The sequence below is a fragment of the Protopterus annectens genome, chromosome 4.part1 (genome assembly GCF_019279795.1).
Source record: "Protopterus annectens isolate FY-2018-M chromosome 4.part1, PAN1.0, whole genome shotgun sequence".
Taxonomy (NCBI): Eukaryota; Metazoa; Chordata; order Ceratodontiformes; family Protopteridae; genus Protopterus; species Protopterus annectens.
The window spans coordinates 526,292,822-526,312,856 of record NC_056734.1 but is presented as its reverse complement, the minus strand read 5'-3'; the positions used below and the strand labels follow the sequence as shown (position 1 = coordinate 526,312,856).

The 20,035-nt window shown below is 39.4% G+C and overlaps 1 protein-coding gene across 3 annotated transcripts in view; it reads right to left on the bottom strand.

Moving 5' to 3' along the window:
• The window catches only part of RNF168 (ring finger protein 168), a 1,249,390-nt gene extending 1,232,117 nt beyond the window's left edge, over positions 1–17,273 (bottom strand). Inside the window, exon 1 of one of the 3 annotated variants that reach the window (XM_044070341.1) lies at positions 17,148–17,273. The gene's annotated coding sequence lies outside the window, so the exon portion shown is untranslated. Of the gene's footprint in view, positions 1–15,444; positions 15,712–17,147 lie in introns of those variants that run through there. The other 2 variants (XM_044070340.1, XM_044070342.1) reach the window with 2 other exon arrangements.
• Positions 17,274–20,035: the final 2,762 nt, after the last annotated feature.

Sequence of the window (20,035 nt, the reverse complement as noted above, 5' to 3'; positions counted from 1 at the left end):
GGCTGAACAAGGAGAGGGTCACGGTGAGCAGCCTGTCGGGCGCTAGGATCCGCCACATAACACAAGCACTCAGGTCACTCCAAGGCAAGTACAAATATGACTCAGTCATTGTCCATGCTGGTGTGAATGACCTGAGACGTACCTCCCTGGACTACATGAAAAGAGACATAAAGGAGCTCTCTGAGCATATAGCCCAGGCTGGTATGACCCTGACCTTGAGTAGCATCTTACCCTCACCAAGAATGATGCCACAATATGAAGACAAGATGATCAATTTCAACAATTGGCTTAAGTACTGGTGTCATTCAAAGGGGATCCAATGCCTGTCAGCTTGGGATGATATGCTCGACAAGCCACGATGCTTCGCTAGGGACGGCTTGCACCTGTCACCCTGGGCTTTCGGATATTGGCAAAGGCTCTTGCTACCCCCATAGTGCCTTTTTTAGGCAAGGCTCAAAAGACAAACCCACCTCCATAGTTATCACAAGGGATAAGAAACTAAGAGTAATGCTACTCAACGCCAGAAGTCTAAACCTCAAGATGCACGCACTCGAAACTCTCCTTAGCATGGAGAACATCAATATCTGTGCAGTAACAGAAACCTGGTTCAGGGCTCCCGAGAGCACCACAGCACTACCAGGTTATACCTCATACCATGCTTTTCGGCCCCAAAACTTGGACCGAACCACAAAAGGAGGGGGAGTATCGATATTCATCGCAGATACCCACACCTCCAGGTTGGTGGCAAAGCAAGAAGCATCAGAGACTATCCATGTGCAACTAACAGTGGGTAAAATTGCCTTCCAGTTTATAGCCTGCTACAGACCACCCTCCCAAACCCAGGAACCCCACTTGGCCTTCCTGAGAACACTGGAAAATATGAAGGTCTCTCCAAACACCATTATATTGGGCGACTTCAACTACCCAAACATAGACTGGGAGCATTACTCTAGCTCCAACACCCTAGCCCAAAGGTTCCTAGAATTTATAAACTCAAATGCTATGGAACAACTTGTTACCACTCCCACAAGAGGGGAAAACATACTGGACCTGATCATCACCAACATGGGGACTCTATGCTCCAGACCAGAAGTGTATCCCTCACTGGTAAGATCAGACCATAAACTAATCTCACTGGATATTCACATCCCGACCCCACCCCCTGCCCAGAAAACCGCAGTGAAAAACTTCTATAAAGCAAATTTCACACTCCTCAAAACTGAGGTGGAATCCTTCAAAGTCCCTGGGCCTGTGGAAAATAAAGCCCAGACCGCAGAATCCTTAATAAACGCATTCTATGAACACCTTCAGGAATGCATGGATCATGCGATCCCAAATAAAACCAAGACCCAATCCTCCAAAGGCAGACGTCCTGTCTGGTGGACCCCAGCCATAAACAAACTATACAATAGAAGGAGGAAGCTACTAAATGATAGAGCAAAATCCCAAAAAGGGAAGGCATCACTGATCAGTATTACAAAAAACTACGGGCACACATAAAATTGTCTAAGGCCAGCTTCGAGAGAAAAATTGCACAGGACACTAAGGATAATCACAAGGCTTTCTTTAGTTATGTTAGGAACCTGGGTGGTAATTCCCAGATATGCTCAGAATTAGTCCAAAATGACAAAAAATACACCAAACCCACAGACATTGCCAACTTCCTAGCTGACAGGTTCAGCGCAAACTTCTCCCCCTCCTCCCCAGCAAAAGGGCAAATATCTATCCCAGCAGTGTGCTGCCCCGACATCTCAGATGCTCAGGTAAGAGCCGCCCTCTCCAAAGCAAAAAACACAGCATCAATGGTACCAGATGGTGTCTCGGGCTGCGTCCTACATGAACTCCAAGAAGAGCTAAACCCAAACAAAACTACTGTTCAATCTCAGCCTTACTACAGGATATGTGCCCAAAGAGTGGCGTACAGCAACAGTGGTCCCTCTCCATAAAGGTGGTGCCTCAACGGATCCAGGAAACTATTGCCCCATAAGCCTGACTAGCTTGGTCTGCAAAGCTATGGAAAGGATCATCATGGACCTCATAAATAAAGATATTGGGGACCTACAAACACTGGATCCTACCCAGTTCGGCTTTGTTAAGGGCAGATCCTGCCCTCTTAAACCTGATTTCTTTGAAACAGTCACCAAGGCCATTGACGAGGGGAAGGTGGTCCACACAGCCTACCTGGACCTCGCAAAAGGCTTCGATACAATACCCCACTTGGGAATTATAGATAAGCTCACCAGCTTAAATATAAACCCCTATGTCACTAGATGGATTGCAAACTGGCTCAAGGACAGAACCCACATGGCTAGAATTGCTGGAGACATGTCAGACTCCAAACCAGTTACAAGTGGTGTCCCACAAGGCTCAATCCTGGGACCTCTCTTGTTCGGTATATATTTCTCGGAGGTACAGGCCAACACGGAAGGACTGTGGCTGACCAAGTTCGCAGATGACTGCAAACTGGGCGCTATAATCGACTCTCCAGCCGACACAAGCATCCTCCAAAAGGGCCTCATAGAAACAGACAACTGGTGCTAGAGCCATGGCCTCAAGCTAAATGCCAAAAAGTGTATAGTCATCCTCTTTGGCAAAATCAAAGTGCCCACAAATTACCACATAGGTGGTAATCCATTAAGTACAGAAGAAGTAATTAGGGACCTGGAGACCCAAGTTGATAGCAATCTCTCATTTGACAACCACGTGGCCAAAGTGGTTAGAAAAACATTTTATATAGCCCACCTAATCATGAAGGGATTCACATCTAGATCAGGGGAGGTCATCGTGCCTCTTTACTCATCCCTCATCAGGCCCATAATTGAGTACAATGCCCTTTTGGGATGTACCTTACCAGACACCTGCAGCAACTGGAAAGACCCCAAAAGTACCTCACCAAGAGGATCAATGGGCTCAAACAGATGCCATATGCTGCCCGGTTAAAGAAACTCCAGCTCTACTCAGTGGCATACCGCCTGTTCAGAGGCGATCTGTACCTGACGTATAAAGCCATGTCCAACCCGGAATTAATGGACATGCTGCACCTCAGAAAATCCAAATCCCGTCGAGCTACACGCTCGAGAGACTTGAACCTCAGCACTGAAATAAATAGGACATGCTGGAGGGACAGATTCATAACCCAGAGGCTCCCTTCACTCTGGAATAAAATCCCAGTCCAGGTTAGGCAGAGTCCCTCATTGACTCTCTTCAAGAGGAATCTTGATGAGTGGATGGGAGATCGTAGGTTTACCCCGGGTATCACTTCTGTGTCACTGTTAGACAGAGGCACAGTATACTAACCTCGAAAAAGGGCATAGCAAAATAAATTTAAAATGGGTGGCGAAAGCCAAACACATTCTGGCTAGGCTTATAAATGCCCTAGGGCAGATAGCCTAGTATGAACCTATGAACCTAAAATGGTCTTGAAACTAAACATAATAGCTGAAAGGTCAGTTGTTACACTGTTGAAAAGGGTAGCATAAAAAAGCCTTAAAAATTTACACTTTTTCCCCCAGTATTGTGCCTACTAAAAACAGAGTGAAAAAAAATTCAAAAACATACCACAAGCTTGCTTTTTTTTTTTTTTTTTTTTTTTTTTTTTTTTTTAAATAGGACTTTCTGAAAACATTCATTAATTGACTTGCTCGACATTATCAAAACCTGTATCTTACGCAGAAGACTTCTCTTCACTCAGATATCACTAGACCCTCCCCGCACAAGCACGAACAAACTTCATAACAATGAAAAGCGAGAGTAATTTTCATGTTCATCTTTGTTTTTACTGCAGCTAGCTTGTAATACTATGGCAGGTTTTCTACCAATCACCAGTACTTCCAATGGTATATCTACTAATAAATCTTTTAAAGGCACTTGCGTAGGAGGGAATGCAAAATCTTTGCAACTGATGAAGCAGTGTTTTTTTCCATCACCCAGACAGTATCCAAAAAGAAGAGTACACACTAACTGCAGAAAGATCACTCTTTAGAAAGAAAATAAGTTTAATGCAAATTGGAAAAGATGATGCACCAGTTTAAGCAGTAACCATCAAATAAGTTCACGAAAAATTCAATGTCAGTAAACAAGATCAAAATTTAGTGTAGCCTGTTGAAATGTGGATTTCCATCCCCTTTAACCATAGGAAGACCAGATAGCTACAAGACTGACAGAAAACCAACACAATTTCCAGAAACTGAAAAAAAATTGATCAATAGCCAAACGAAGCACTTACAAATTTAAAAAAAAAACTAGTGCAAATGTTTCAAAATGTAGCAGTAAGCAGAAAGTGACGAGTTTGGGCAAAAAGAACTGAAATTGAATAATCACTGTTAAAGTTGCAAAGCATTTCAAAGACCACAGACAATAATATTAGCTTTCCTGTAACTCCAAAAAATAAATGAAGGATGCACCTCCCTTTATCTTTTACCCGTCACCAACTGTCATTACCCCAGACACAACTCAGGAGGAGAAAGGAAGCCCAGTCAGCATTAAGGGGAAAAAAAGTGTGGAGGGACAAACATACTGATGGCACAACTTACTTTTTATGATTTGGCATGAAAGGAATGCATGCTGTGATAACAAAGAAGTTAAAACAATTTGAAAGTAGCGATTCCATGATGGCTGCACACCAATAGCTTAATTTCATCTCTCCCACTGTGAAAACAGAAATTCAGAAAAGACAGCCAGTGAATGTCTTTTTGGGTAAATTTCAGTTACTGGTTAGTAAGTGCACTGTCTGGATGGCAGCAAACAAATTTTTTTTTAGAGAACATGAGAGAAAGTCAACCACAAAGGGTTAGGAGTAAACACTGGCTGGGAAGAATCCTGCAGTTGCTCAGCAAAAGCAGTTCAAGTTCCAGCTTTGGTGCAAGACACGACTTCCAGTAACAAGAAAAATAAGCCGGATATGCTCAGAATAAACAAAACACTAAACCAGTACATGAACTCAAATAACAAAAGTCTGGAAAAATGAAAAGAAGCTTTAAACAGATATTCAGATGAGCTGATAAAACTGCAAAAAGCAGAAGTCAAAATGAAGAAAAGGCCAGCTGAGTATGAGATTGTTCAAGAAGAGATGTTTCAAAAAGTGGTACAATTAGAGGACAGCATGTAGGGAAAACCTGTGATTTCTGCTATAACAGAGAAACTGGAAAAAACGGACTGTATCAATTTTATGAAAGCACAAACAGGCAACTGGACTGGTATTCCACAGCAGTTGTTGACTGAAAGAGCACTTTGTGCGTATGCTCCAAACCCGGCCATGAGAAAGCAGCCAAGACCGCCAACAATAAAGAAGCAATCATACCAGCAGAAAGAGTCAATTCTGACAAAACTGTAGCAAAATGACAAAGTACTAAAGTCAGAAACAGTTGAGGGCTTTTGGAAAATGATTACTCATTGTACGCCAGGTAAAATAGGAGTAAATTTATTCCAGCAATCTGGGAATGTCAAGAAGCAGGCATAAGATTCAAGCTGTTGTATCCAGCTATCTTCAGAATATTTTTTCCCCAGGAAAGTCAGTCATTTTTGTTTGTTCAACAAAAAAATGATCTAGCAAACAAAAGGGGACTCTGGTTGTTTGACTGATGATAAAGTTCATAGATTATGCCAGTGAAACTTTCCCCAGTGTTCCAAAGGAAAATGCTTGCCAGACAGAGAAAAGCAGACAAGTTGTCTAGAAGAAGCAGGAGTATGTTGAAAATGAAAAAAAAAGAAAATGAACCACAGATTGGAGTTGGGATATGGAGATCAATAGGAAGAAAACCAGCAACTCTAATGTGGGACTACAAAGCATCAGTGCAATTTGTGAAATATGGCAGAATGAGAACACCTGGAAATACTGAACTTTTACTTTATTAAACTTGTAGGGGATTCCAAAGCATATGCCCTCCTTCATGTCAATAATGTTTGGAAGAACATTAAGGAGAGGGGAAGAGGAAGGAAAGAAGTAACTTAAAACTATTTTTGTTCTTAACAGTATTTTATGAAACATGACATATACTGCATGTTGCATAGTAAAGTGGTTTCAGTTATTTTGTGTGTTATATGGATACTAAAATAAAAAGGTGCTCTTTTTCCTCCTTTCTTTCTTACTGCTTAGTTTGTAGGTACTGCAATATAAAGAGAGAATAATGTCTGGACAAAAGCATGTCTAAGATAATAAGCTTTGATCTTAGATTGCTGGGGTGAAAGACTGGTGGTAAAATATGCCCTTTCTTACTTCTGCATAGAAAGATGACTGGATTACAGCCCTTTACTTGCTTCCACTTCTGACTTGTTGGATCAAGTAAATAAAAGAACACTGACTGTATTAAAAAGTTTTCCTTTAGCAAATGTTCACATTGCAACATGAGATGTTTCTATGGAGGCAATCTGATCAAGGGCATAAAAAATAGAATACTTTTTCTTTCAGTAGCTAAAAAATGATGTCTTGTGAAAGCATTCAAGTTGTTTTCTATATCTGAGAGAGTAATAGAGATAAGGCAAAAAAATGACAGCACTTGGCTTAAGTAGAAGCACAGGCCATACCATGTGCTTAGCATGGCTAACATTCATTATACATTAATTAAAGCCTGTAGTCTAGCTGTCGATCTGGGACACCTGCTCCTATTGGGAGGGTTAAATTTCATTACTTGAAGATGTACATAGTTTTGTATTTGCATTAACTTAACAGGCTATGAGGTGTGTTTGTTTTAATGAAAACACTCAAACCAGAAGAAGTCTTGTAAGAAGCGACATAGGTTCAAATGGACAACAAACAATTGTTTAAAAGATCAACCTGCCAAACAGTGTATGCATGTAACACAAAAGCTAAAACAAGACATGGATTTCAGGATGGTTACTTAGCAGAATATCTGGGCGAAGGAAAAGGAAGTACTTGCATAACTGCCAGAAAAGCTACAATGACAGAAGAGGAAAAACAAGACAATGGCAGATTTGTAGTAGTAAGGGGCTACTGAAGAGAGAGGAAGATTACAATGGCATGTACTTCTATTCCAGCTAAAACTGCTACAATAGAGCTTAAGAAAATTCTGGGAGAAATGCTTAGTTTTCAGCATGGAATATTACTTATAAAAGGGGACTAGAATTTTATTTGCAACAAGGATGTATCTGGGGTCTAGAAGAGAAATTATAACAAAATAAGGTAGATGCCGCGGTGGTGCAGCGGTAGCTCTGTCGCCTCACAGCAAGAGACTCTCCCGTTCGATTCTTGTCTGCAGCACCTTCTATGTGGAGTCTGCATGTCCTCCCCGCGATTGAGTGGCGTTTGAAAGACATGCGTGAATGGGCATGCCTTCATTGAAGGTTGGGTGTCGAACTGGCACCTCGGCACCGTAAACAATCTACTGCCAATCATTAGCGGACCGGAGTTTCGCTGTGTCGACCCCTAACCGGGAAAAGCCGAAAGAAGAAGAAGGGTAGATTTTTTGAAAATACTTCTGAAAATACCAGGTATGGAAAATGTGAATTTAGTAACAGGAGCTCAGAGACAATTTACATGTTATTCCCCAAAGTACAAAAACTGGACTAGGCTAGAGATAAATCACATTTCACAGAAACATGTGCATTTAAATTTTTGATATGCATTCAATAACTATTTTAGATCACGCTCCAATAATAACAAATTAAAATGAGACACTGGAGCTTCCCTGTCAATGTATCAAACACTGAGAAATGTAAGGAATGGGTAGTGAAAATTATTTGGGGGCTATTATGGAAGACAGAAATTTCTTCAGAAAATATAGATAGGAGTGGGTTTAAATGAAAGTGAAGTTTAAAATAGGGTAGAAAAAGAGACGCAAGTAACAATAATAATTTAGAGGGATTGACAAAGGCTGAAGTATTGCAGAATCGGGGGAAATCTCAAAGAACAAGAGGAGGAAGAACTGCAGAGCGCTAAAGAGAAAATAAGGGACTACCTGGATAACATGCATGAGTTTAGAAAGACTGCTGTTAAGCAACTGTTTTCTTTTCATAATTCCATAGCACAAACACTTTTAGCACACAGCTCCTGCAACAAAAAGTAGAAAAGGTTGTTGCCAAGCTCAGGGAGCCTCTAACAAGGAAAATAACCACGGATCCTGCAGAGATATTAGAAATATTTTCTGAAATGGTATGAAAATCTATGTAAAGCACAGAAATGTGTAAATCAAGAAAAAGTACAAATAGAAATGTTTATGAAAGAATTAACTATACCAAGGTTAGAGGCAAGCTCAATTATTAACAGGATAGGAGAAGATGAGATAAAAACGATGATATACAACCTATGTACAGGGAAGTCTTCTCGAACAGATGGGAGATCCCGTGGAAGTTTAGAAACTAGGAGGAAGAAAATGATAAAGATCTGGAAAGTTTTGTTTAACAGTATTTTAAAAGCGAAGCACCAATATCCTGAAAGAAAGCCGTGATGGCTGTAATACCCAAGATTACAAAAGTCCCATCAGATCCAGCTTCATATGGGCCCATTTTGATTCTAAACAATGACTGTAAAGTGATTATAATGGCTAAAAGAATAGCAAAGGTGATGCCAAAATTGATCAATATGGTTTTCTGGAGGGGAAGCAAACATCTGACATCAACAGAACAAGGATAATCCAGAAGGAAGCAAAATGTGATAAAATACCAATGCTGTTGGAGTCTTGATGCAGAGAAAGCAATGGACAGAGTAAACTGGGAGGAAGATATATGAAGGACTGGAGAAGAAAATTTAAGTGGGGGAGTCCTCTTTGATAAGATCTGTTTGAACGGGAACCAGGCAGGGGTATCCTTAATCCTCTGCCTTATTTGCATTATATTTAGAACCATTAGCAGAGAAAATAAGACACTCAGGAATTCAAGGAGATAATTGGTATGGTAATCAAGAAAAGTTGGCTTTATTTGCAGATGATGTTATTTTGTTCCTGAAAAGGACAGCCGTGTTGTGGAACATTCTACAACACTTTCAAATCTTTTAAGGATAAAAATTAATGAAGATAAAACAAAGGCAATGATGAGTTGTATGAAAGGTTAGACACTAAGGAGGGAGAAAAGGACCGGTACCAATTGGCTAGACAGAGGAACCAAGCTAGGAAAGATGTGCAGCAGGTAAAGGTGATAAAGGACAATGAGGGAAACATACTCACAAGCAGGGAGAGTGTGCTGAGCAGATGGAAAGAGTCCTTTGAGGGATTGATGAATGAAGAGAACGAGAGGGAGAAGGTTGGACGATGTGGGGATAGTGACTCATGGAGTGGTTGATGAATGAAGAGAATGAGAGGGAGAGAAGGTTGGATGATGTGGGGATAGTGAATCATGAAGTGCAATGGATTAGCAAGGATAAAGTAAGGATAGCTATGAAGAGGATGAAGAATGGAAAGGCTGTTTGTCCAGATGACATACCTGTGGAAGCATGGAGGTGTTTAGGTGAAACGGCAGCGGAGTTTTTAAACCAGATTGCTTAATGAAATCTTGGAAAGTGAGAGGATGCCTGAGGAATGGAGAAAAAGTGTTTTGGTACCGATTTTTAAGAATAAAGGATGATGTGCAGAGTTGTAGTAACTACAGAGGGATTAAATTGATCAGTCACAGCATGAAGTTATAGGAAAGAGTAGTGGAAGCTAGGTTAAGAAGGGACGTGATGATTAGTGATCAGCAGTATGGTTTCATGCCGGGAAAGAGCACTACAGATGCAATGTTTGCTCTGAGTGTGTTGATGGAGAAGTACAGAGAAGGTCAGAAGGAGTTGCACTGTGTTTTTGTAGACTTAGAGAAAGCATATGACAGGGTGCCTAGAGAGGAGTTGTGGTATTGCATGAGGAAGTCGGGAGTGTCAGAGAAGTATGTTAAGAGTGGTACAGGATATGTACGAGGGTAGTGTGACAGCGGTGAGGTCTGCGGTGGGATTGATTAATGTGTTTAAGATGGAGGTGGGATTACATCAAGGATCAGCTCTGAGCCCTTTCTTATTTGCAATGGTGATGGACAAGTTGACAGACAAGATCAGACAGGAGTCCCCGTGGACTATGATGCTTGCAGATGACATTGTGATCTGTAGTGAGAGTAGGGAACAGGTGGAGGAGACCCTGGAGAGATGGAGATATGCTCTAGAGAGAAGAGGAATGAAGGTCAGCAGGACTAAGAATGTGTGTGTGAATGAGAGGGAGGATAGAGGAATGGTGAGGATGCAAGGAGTAGAATTGGCGAAGGTTGACGAGTTTAAATACTTGGGATCAATAGTTCAGAGTAATGGTGAGTGTGGAAGAGAGGTGAAGAAGAGAGCACAGGCAGGATGGAGTGGGTGGAGAAGAGTGTCAGGAGTGATTTGTGACAGACAAGTACCAGTAAGAGTGCAAGAAAAGGTATACAAGAGGGTAGTGAGACCAGCTATGTTATATGGGTTGGAGACAGTGGCACTGACAAAAAGGCAGGAGTTAGAGCTGGATGTGGCACAGTTAAAGATGTTAAGTTTTGCACTGGGTGTGACGAGGGTGGGCAGGATCAGGAATAATTATATTAGAGGGTCAGCCTGGGTTGGAAGGTTTGGAGACAAAGCCAGAGAGGCAAGATTACATTGGTTTGGACATGTGCTGGAGAGATGCTGAGTATACTGGGAAAAAGATGTTAAGGATGAAGCTACCAGGTAACAGGAAAAGAGGAAGGCCTAAGATAAGGTTTATGAATGTGGTGAGAGAGGACATGCAGGCGGTTGGTGTGACAGAGCAAGATGCAGAGGACAGAAAGAAATGGAAACAGATGATCCGCTGTGGCAACCCCTAATGGGAACAGCTGAAAGAAGATGATGAATAGGTGTAAACTAAGTACCCACACAATAATTGGTTCAGCAATACCCATATTTATGGGAGCATGATAAAATGAAGCACTTAGAGGAGTATGGATTAAAAAATGATTCTGTTATGGCAGCAAAAGATATGTGGTAAGAAACTAAAACAAAAGATAATAGAAAAGCTGAGAAACTGGAAGCTCTGTTTTATGGATATGGATAGCAAGGTACAAGCAATGAAAATGTTTTAGTCCCTCTAGTTATTTACACAGGTAAGGCACATTTTTATCAACCGAAGGAAAAGTTGAGGATGGCAATCAAACTGTTGAAGGATTTCATCAGGGAAGGGAAGAGGGCAAGAGAGTCAAGTGGGAAAAGACGATCCTTCCAATACAACACGGTGGTTTATGATTACCTGATTTGAAGAGGTATTTCAGAGCTACACAGGCAGAAAGGGATGATGGTGAAATGGGGAAGTTCAAGAAACAAGGAGAGACTGGAATTTTTGGATGCAGACCCTTAAAAATAATAAGCATACAGGATATTATATTTATATAATGCAGCAGAAAGTTTTCCAAGAACTAATCCAGCATGCTAATGGGGAAAGGAATTCTACCTATAGGGATGACTGCAATTAGGGGTACAGAGAACAGGCAAGAGGGGGTTGGAATTTAGTGCAGAAAACTAGCAAAGGAACCATGTATTGGGAGCAAATAATTAGACAGGGAAGGGTAACAGAATGGGAAGAGGCAAATAATACATCTGGACTGCAGGCTAGAGACTGACTTCCCTACCAAGGATTGAAATCAGAGTACAGGCAAACAGATAAGAATATGGGGGTCGAAAGAGAAAGACCAGCACTGGTAGAGATTTAGTAGAATCTAGAATAGAAACTCTTGTTAAAAATTGGATAATTAATAGGGCATAAAAATACTGCAGTAACCATAGGAATCAATCAGAAGAGTTTTCAAAGAACTGGAAAGACAGACTTGGTAAGCAATTTGCACAGAATCAATGGGAGGACACGTGTATGGCTCTCAAATATGCACGAATTCTTGAAGATTTAGAATTCTTGCTTGGAAGTATTTGCATAGGTATTTTTATAAATCAAGCAAACGCTAATGAATTTTCCTCAGGTAAACTGCAAAATGCTGGAGGTATGAAGGGGAAAGAAGAGGCAACTGGGAATAATTTTTGGGGAGTGTAATGAGTTGGCAGACTTTAAAAGTTCCCTGCAGACTAATACGTCAGAAATACTAGATGAACAAATAAGGTGTAACTAAGGAAATTATTTTTTGAGCTGTGATACATTTTCAGAATTGCCTGAACATAGTAAGGCCTCAATGAGTTTAATTCTGCTGGCTGCCAAAAAAGAAATTACTAGAAAATGTAAATCAAAGTCTAAAACAATCATATTAGAAGTAATGAATACAGTAACAATGACAAAAGAAATGGAAATGGGATGTTTAGAAAAGGGAGAAGAACATTACATTGGCAAAAATAGAACTGTGGGAACAATACATGCAGAATAACGTTCTGAAGGAGGAATTAAGTAAGTGAAAGCAGGAATTTAATGTGCTATATAACGTTCAAATGACAATGACTGTATAGCAGATTTCATGTGATTTACAATGTTTGCAACTGAAAATATGTCAATGCGGTCTGCTTTCATTTACATAAATGTATGACTGCCTATGTCATAAGTGATAATTCAATAAAGATGTTTCTTGTTAAAAAAACACACAACACAATGATCTGAATGTAGTACTTAAACAGAAACTGACTAACCAAAACAAATGTCATTGGTTATGGTTTACATGGACACAAAAGTCATGAAAATAAGAGATACCACGAAATGGCCTTATGGCCTCAAAAGTAAGAAATTATTTCACAGCCAATAATGCTTGTTCAAGCTTGATATCACGCTGTCACTAAAAATAAATATATAACTTGGGTAGTGAAGATAACACAACATGAATCATACCACTTACTCTTTTAACCAACTTTGTCCCCTCACCTAATAACAAACTGCAATCCTACTCACCTCTCCATGCCAACTACCTTATTATCGCCTGTTCCTAATGTTTCTCTTGTTCATACCTTAACCAGTTCAATCACATTGCTTGTACAATGATTAATTAGCGCATTTACTGCATGTTCACATCACACACTGCAGCTTACTGTACAATGCCACACATGCGCCTGTATGCATGTCTTTTAACAGATGAACCTAGTTATGGAATAACCCTTCTGGAGAGAGTTCTTTTTCTGCCAACAGAATCACAGAATGTACAAGGCAACTTAACCACTGATCGATTTAAGCCCTGCCAGCACTCATTTTTACACATGAGGTGAAATTATGAATACCCAATTGTCCAATTCCTTCCTAAAGAAAGATAGTGTGCCACACCGTTTGATCTGGATAAGAAGTTTCTTCCACAGAAGGGGGAGTCATTGCATGACAGATCTGTCTGTCTACTGCGACTTATTTGTAGGTTCAGATGTCTGGATCCAATGTTCACTACGCTGTTCCATTTCTGGAGAAATAAGAGATTTTAGACTGCTAAATCCCCAATACCCAGAAGGCAGGGTACAGATTAAACCTAAGGCATATAGGGAGATGGGCGTTGTATTAGAACATTACCCCACCGCGATTTCTATGCAGGAATGGGCGTGGCCTACATGATTGACATAGCAAACCCGTGTGACATTCCATGGAAAACACGGCTGAGTGACAAGCCATGCAGATTATCCACTGACATGATGAATATTCATTCTCTGACCGTTTTTAACACAGTGAAGAGCTAAGGGGGCTGTATGCCAGACTGGGGAGTGGCACCAGACATTAGATATACTGTTTTGTTCCGGCTTACAACAGATGGGTTAACATTCACATTCTACTGTATTACACACAAGATGAACATGAGGCAATTTAGTGACACTTGTAATTCCTAATCTACAGTTGGTATGAAACACTTGAAGACATAATAATAATTTTAGTCTCTTTCTTTTACGAAATTACTTTAACTACTGAACAAGGACAACAGAAGCAACAAGGATTTTGTGGGAAGAGAACAGAGATGGAGAGTGAGCAACAGCAACACTTGAGAGCAACCAACACAAAATGGAAAATGTCAGGGTTGCACATCTGTGGGAAAGGGATACATAACTAGATGGCTAAAGAGGCAGTACTCAGACAAAATGAAAAATTGGCAGCAATATCAGGACGCGCTGGAAAGAAATGCAGGTTCAACTATTAGAGGGGCAGAACCTATGTAGGTCCAAACATAAAACACACTTCTGTGGAGGATGAAAAACACTACTTTCAAGTAACTGCAATGCCAACTGATAACATAATATATCAAAGCTTTTGATCATTGGAAATTGGACTGCTCTCATGTCACAATCCTGGTACCAGCAAATAAAGGAGAAAAGGGTTTGTACTTAAATAATTAGAATGCGTTGCATATTCATTTTGCTGACAATGGTCTTCTCATGTTTATTCAAAGCACTTCTAAAATTAAACGTTTGTGCGCAGAGTGCTGTGCGGAGTTTGGGCGGGCCTTGCTACTGCACATCTGGTGGGGTAATGTTCTAATACAAAGCCAAGAGAGGAATACAGGATCAGGATCACCAGCCTCGCTTGGTAGTCCAAGCCCTTTATTTATTTATTTTAGATTTGTTAACCGGGTTTGTCCAAGTGGGCTACAAATGCCCATTTTCAGTGGGGGCCCGAGGAGAAAAGCTCCAACTGAAAATAGAAATTTTACATATTAAATACACATAGAAATACAATCATCAGTACCACAGATTATTGCATTACAGTGCCACACATTATTGCATTACAGTGTCCTACATTAAACTGTGGCAAGTGAAATACATTCATCAGAGAGATACATTCATAATTACACATTATACACAATAGTTACATCGCTGAAATATTTTACTAGCTAGATTTGTACAGCGATGTACTAAGGAGAAGATAAAGTAGTAAGTTTATTTATTGAAGGGAAGGAAGAGAGAAGATAAGTAGGTTATAGGGGAGTGCTTACTGGGGATAATTACATTGGCAAGTCCACTTTTCATGAATGTATTTTTTGTAGCGGTTTTTAATTGATTGGGATGTTTTTTAGAGTCAATTTTATTTACTTATTTTTTAACCAGTAACCGTTATGGTCTCTCTTGACATGATACTGGTTATCTTCATGCTGACGACACATCTGCCACCCTCACCATGTGGGTTCTGTCCCTCAGCCAATAACTACCCACCCAAAAAAAACATTAATAATGTACAATGCTACTATACTGTTACAGCTGCATCAATGGAGTACTAAAAATATGAAGCTATTTTTTTTCCCCGGGCCTGCAATGAAAAGGGGCTCTTATGACCAGTTCTAGCCTGGTGTAAAATAAAATAAAAGCTGTAACCGACTACAATGCGAGTCTCCAACCGGATCACTACATAAATCTGTATCCTGGAATGACTCTGTGTGCACATCTGATTATCAAAAAAAAAAAACAAACAAACACATACGGAATTGTAAGTGAATAATTATCAACTAATCATAAAACAAGCTACCAATATTCATAATCCAATCATTACACAGTGGATAAGAGTTCTACACTAGGGATGACACTAAAGACATTTAAACATGCTCATAATCTCCAAGAAAGAGAAACTGGCAGCATACCTACACCAATGTGTACGATGCCAAGGCAATGCAACGGAGAAAGAAAGATGTTCGCGATCAACTAAGCCCAAAAAGTGTTTATTAAGCAGCAAACTCTCATTTCTATGAGAGACACTTCAATGTTTTAAATAATGAGTAAGGAGACATGTTATCCGCTACTGTCAAACACAGCCATTTTTTCCAAGTTAAACAAAAAAAAGTTCTCAGCCAAACACGAGAAGTTACCAAGCCTCATCAGCCATAGTAGGACGTACGTCACCGTACTCGCGCATAGTCTCGCGACAGGTCATATTTACAGTCGGGGTATGTAGAATTAAGGCGTGTAGCTTTTGTAAAGAGTCAAACAGATTTTGTTTGGTTATTATACTACTATTTATACAACAGCCGCACGCCAACAGAAAGCAGAAGAATAAGGGACAGTAGACCTGTATACACAATTTTATATAAATGAATATTTTGCCACTGTGTGACACACCTTTCAACTGTTCCCGATTTTCAGGGACGTCTTAGCTTTTAACTCAAATTTTAGCTCTGTCCCCCTTAATCCCTTCTAAAAACTGGTGATTTTTTGTTGAAAATGCAGCGATGTCCACATAAAACATTTGCATTTATTTACTTCAAAAGGTGGATATTACGTTGGCATTCTCTTATTATAAGTTAATATATTTTAAAAATGAACCTGATTATTTCTGTATTTAATGGATTCTATTAAGATTTGCCCCTGCTTAACAGTTCTAGTTAGACCGCTCCGTAAATCTAAAAACACATGCTTAAAAGTCAATATTTAGCTGTGTCTTACATCTCGAAATACTTGACTGTAACTGTAAAATGCCTTAACAGTGTAAAAACAACATTTTTATAATGTACGTGTGCTGCAAAGAAGGAACCGATTACTCCAGCAATGTTAAAATACGCGGGGCTGGAACAGGCAGTATTAGACGTGGTTAAGGACTGCCCCAAAATCTGTCAATCAGTAAAACCGCGCCCAACCTTCACAGAAAGTTATTCGGTTAGCCTTTGACAGAAAGGTGTATATCGGCGGTCTTACACCTTTTTTCCACTATTATATATGTGTGTGTATAGTGGAGAAAAGGTGTAAAACCGCCGATATAATCCTGTAAAAAATATATATATATATACATACATATAGTGGAGAAAAGGTGTAAAACTGCAGATATACAACTTTCTGTCAAAAGGGTAAGTATATATCACAAACAGAGTAAGATGCTGAAAAGAAGCACTCGACTGAGTCCACACGATACATCTAAAGTAAATAAACTGCGGAGAAAATGTATAAACACGCTGATATACTCATTTATGTCAAAAGGTTAAGGCGCTATAGATCACAAAAAGATGCTAAAAAGAAAAGCACTCGACTGAGTCCACACAATATATCTAAAGCTACACATTTTACTGGCAGTCCTGACGGGAAAAAAAAAACATTCACGCATATTCGTCCATGCGTGCTATACGCAGTACAACACTGCTTTCAACCACCAGCAAATTGGTTTGCAAAAGTTGAAAATACTAGTTTATACCACTACTAAAAGAAAAATAAATGTTCGGGTGCCACAAACTGGTTTAAATTATAAAGGCACATTAATAAAAATCACGCACAGTGCAATACCAGACAATTGAAATAGTGTTTTTTGAATCTACATCTGTACTGATTTCAACATGCATGTAAACAAACACATACGTACCTGTTAATTCTATACAATGATAATAACCCTACTTCCTTTTCAAAACACACCCGGAATACGCGCCTTTTCTGTTTAACGTATTGTTTACAAAGCTAAGGCGCCTTACGTATGACGTAATATGCGAGTACGAAGTGAAACTTGGCGTATATTTTGTTGCATATCTCTCAATCTTTTATCTCCAACATCTGATATAAATCCATAAATAATCCGGGATACTTAAAACTTGTTAACATAAGAATTTGACCGAATAAGACACGTTTAACATGCATTTTATGAAGTAAAAAAAAGTTTCTAACTATACAATTATTGTTATTTATTAGGTGATGGTTGACCCTTAACAAGTTTTAAGTATCCCCGATTATTTATGGATTTATATCGGATGTTGGAGATAAAAGGTTGAGAGATATACGCCAGTTTAACATGCATTTTATAAAGTAAAATAAGTTTCTAACTATACAATTACTGTTATTATTTATTAGGTAATGATTAACCCACCAGATGCGCAGCAGCAAACTCCGCCTGACACATTGCAATGTAATTAATATTCAGCATCTGTGCCGAAAGCAACCCAACGGTTTATTGTAGACATTTACTGCAAAAAATAAATGTTTTACTGACATAAAACTAAAATGCCTGTTGTACATCACATTTCAGTCAGTCGGGCAGAGTTCACACCACAAAACTGTTTCTCTAAACAATTCTGTTATTAACGGCTGAAATTGTTTGCAGTACCAGCACCGTTGCACAGCACTTATGGGGGGGTGCAGGGGGGCTTGGACCCCTGAAAAAGTAATAATTTTGACGAGGATGGAGCTTGTTGTGTGCATTAATATTTTATAAGGGCTGTGTCTGGCGAAGGAACCTGCCAAAACATTGCAAAATAATTTCAAACCCACTGCTTCTTTTACAGTAAAAGGCTTTGCTGGTGTCTTGCTCTGTAAAGAACTGTTTTTTGAAGTCCTAAATAGTACATTACAATGCATTTCGTGTCAATCATGGTGCATTTACATATTGAAACTCTGCCCACCACCTTGTCAATCAAGCAGATCACGCCCATTTCTGCACAAACCGAAGGGTGGGTTAACCATCTTCAGTATCGCCATTTATTACATGTGATCAACCACCTGTCTCCCAACATCTCCAGTTTTAGGAAGGACAGAGCTTTAAAAAATACAGAAAAAGCTGAGAGTTATGGTTTGGAATGAGAGCCTGCACTTGCAGTTATGCGCTGGCTTTCTTTCTCTCAAAGGTATCTTTCAGCCAACACACATAAAGATATTTTTTTCTGTAAAGCAGGCATCTCCTATCAAAATTCAGATAATCTGTGTATCCAATACCTAACTTCTGAATAGCACAGGCTGGTCCAAGGACCCTTTTTAGACATGGCCCCAGTGCAAAGGCAAACACTGAAGTATGATATAACAAGCATTTTCAGAGAAAAAGATAACAGCAAAATGAGGTATCAGTTAAACAAGAGAAATCTTGAGCAAGTATACTTATTACATATCTTTGAGCAAGCGTAGTTATTGTAGCAATAATGGAGAACACTGGACTGAAACTGTCTCTGATGGATGAAGTGTAGTAGTATACAGACGCGTCTGTCGCATCGTCTTAAATCACTGTCTCAAATTCATTATTTCAGTATGGTGTTCTCCTTTATTGACCCCTGTAAATAGTAAATGTTTGTTCTTAAAATCGTTAAGATGAAAACATAAGAGCTAACATCGATAATATGTGAAAATACATTACTTAAGACAAGACACAGTTCCCCTTAGTTTGTGTTGAAAATCTCAAGTCTTAGTGCTACAGACTTTTTAATTTATCAGGTAAGGACTGTAAACACGATCAAAGCAGCAATTGCCAACAAAGTTTCCACTAAATTCTGCAAATTGTAAAAATTTAGTGGGGAAAAGTCCATATGCCCCAAGCACCAACATTATAAATCCACTCTTCACAATACTGATTTGAGCAGCTGTGTCCTAACGTGAATGTGCAGGGAGACTAAAATGACAAATACCCTTTTATTTCAAGATCAAAAAATAGTTTCAGCTTTCCGTTTCATGGGGGGGGGGGGCGATAATGAAGAACACTGGACTGTGTTACTCTCGTGCTCGTATTCATAGATGATAGTTACGCTTAATCTGGTGTTCATTATTTCATATGTTTGCACAGTTTAGAATGTTTTTTAAAGAATTGGTACACAGTGATTGAAACTAGTGATAGTCACTCCTACCAGAATTGAAATTAATATACAGTATATACAAAGTATAAGCTGACTGATTCAAAAGTTACCAGATGTAAGAATGTTAACCACTGTCTTTCAAGCAATTTCTTGTTACCTCATTATGGAGGTGACAGGATATGGCTGCCTTGCACCGTAGCAAGAGTTTTGTCCTTTTGCTTCCTTCAGAGGGTAGTTTATTCCTTAATGCTGAGTCAACTCTGGAAAAGGCACATTCTCTTTTAGTTGTTTATGGAGACAGCTTAGTGTGATGATGTCTTCGTTGTTTCTTAGGGAGTATAGTTGCTCTCTTGAGACAGATAATTTTATTTTGAGAGGAGGGCAGTAGTAACGTTTGTTAAGTACTATGAATAGGAAGATCCCTAGCAGCTAGGTTGATCTTTCAGTTAACAGCGAGACATTTAAGTCTTTTCAGAAGATTGCAGTGGTGCAAGTGTGAGTCTGTAAGTACTGACAATTTACATACTTTATTTTCTGCAAATCTGTAGTTTCTGATATTATAAACAGAGTGAAAAACTAACAATGGTAATCCATAGTTTGGGAAGGGAGACATTCTTAGTCACTGCTGTGAGTGCAGTTGAAGACAGTAGATAAAAGATTCTGTAGCAGATTTTTACTTGAAAAAGGAATTTGTTGACAATATTGA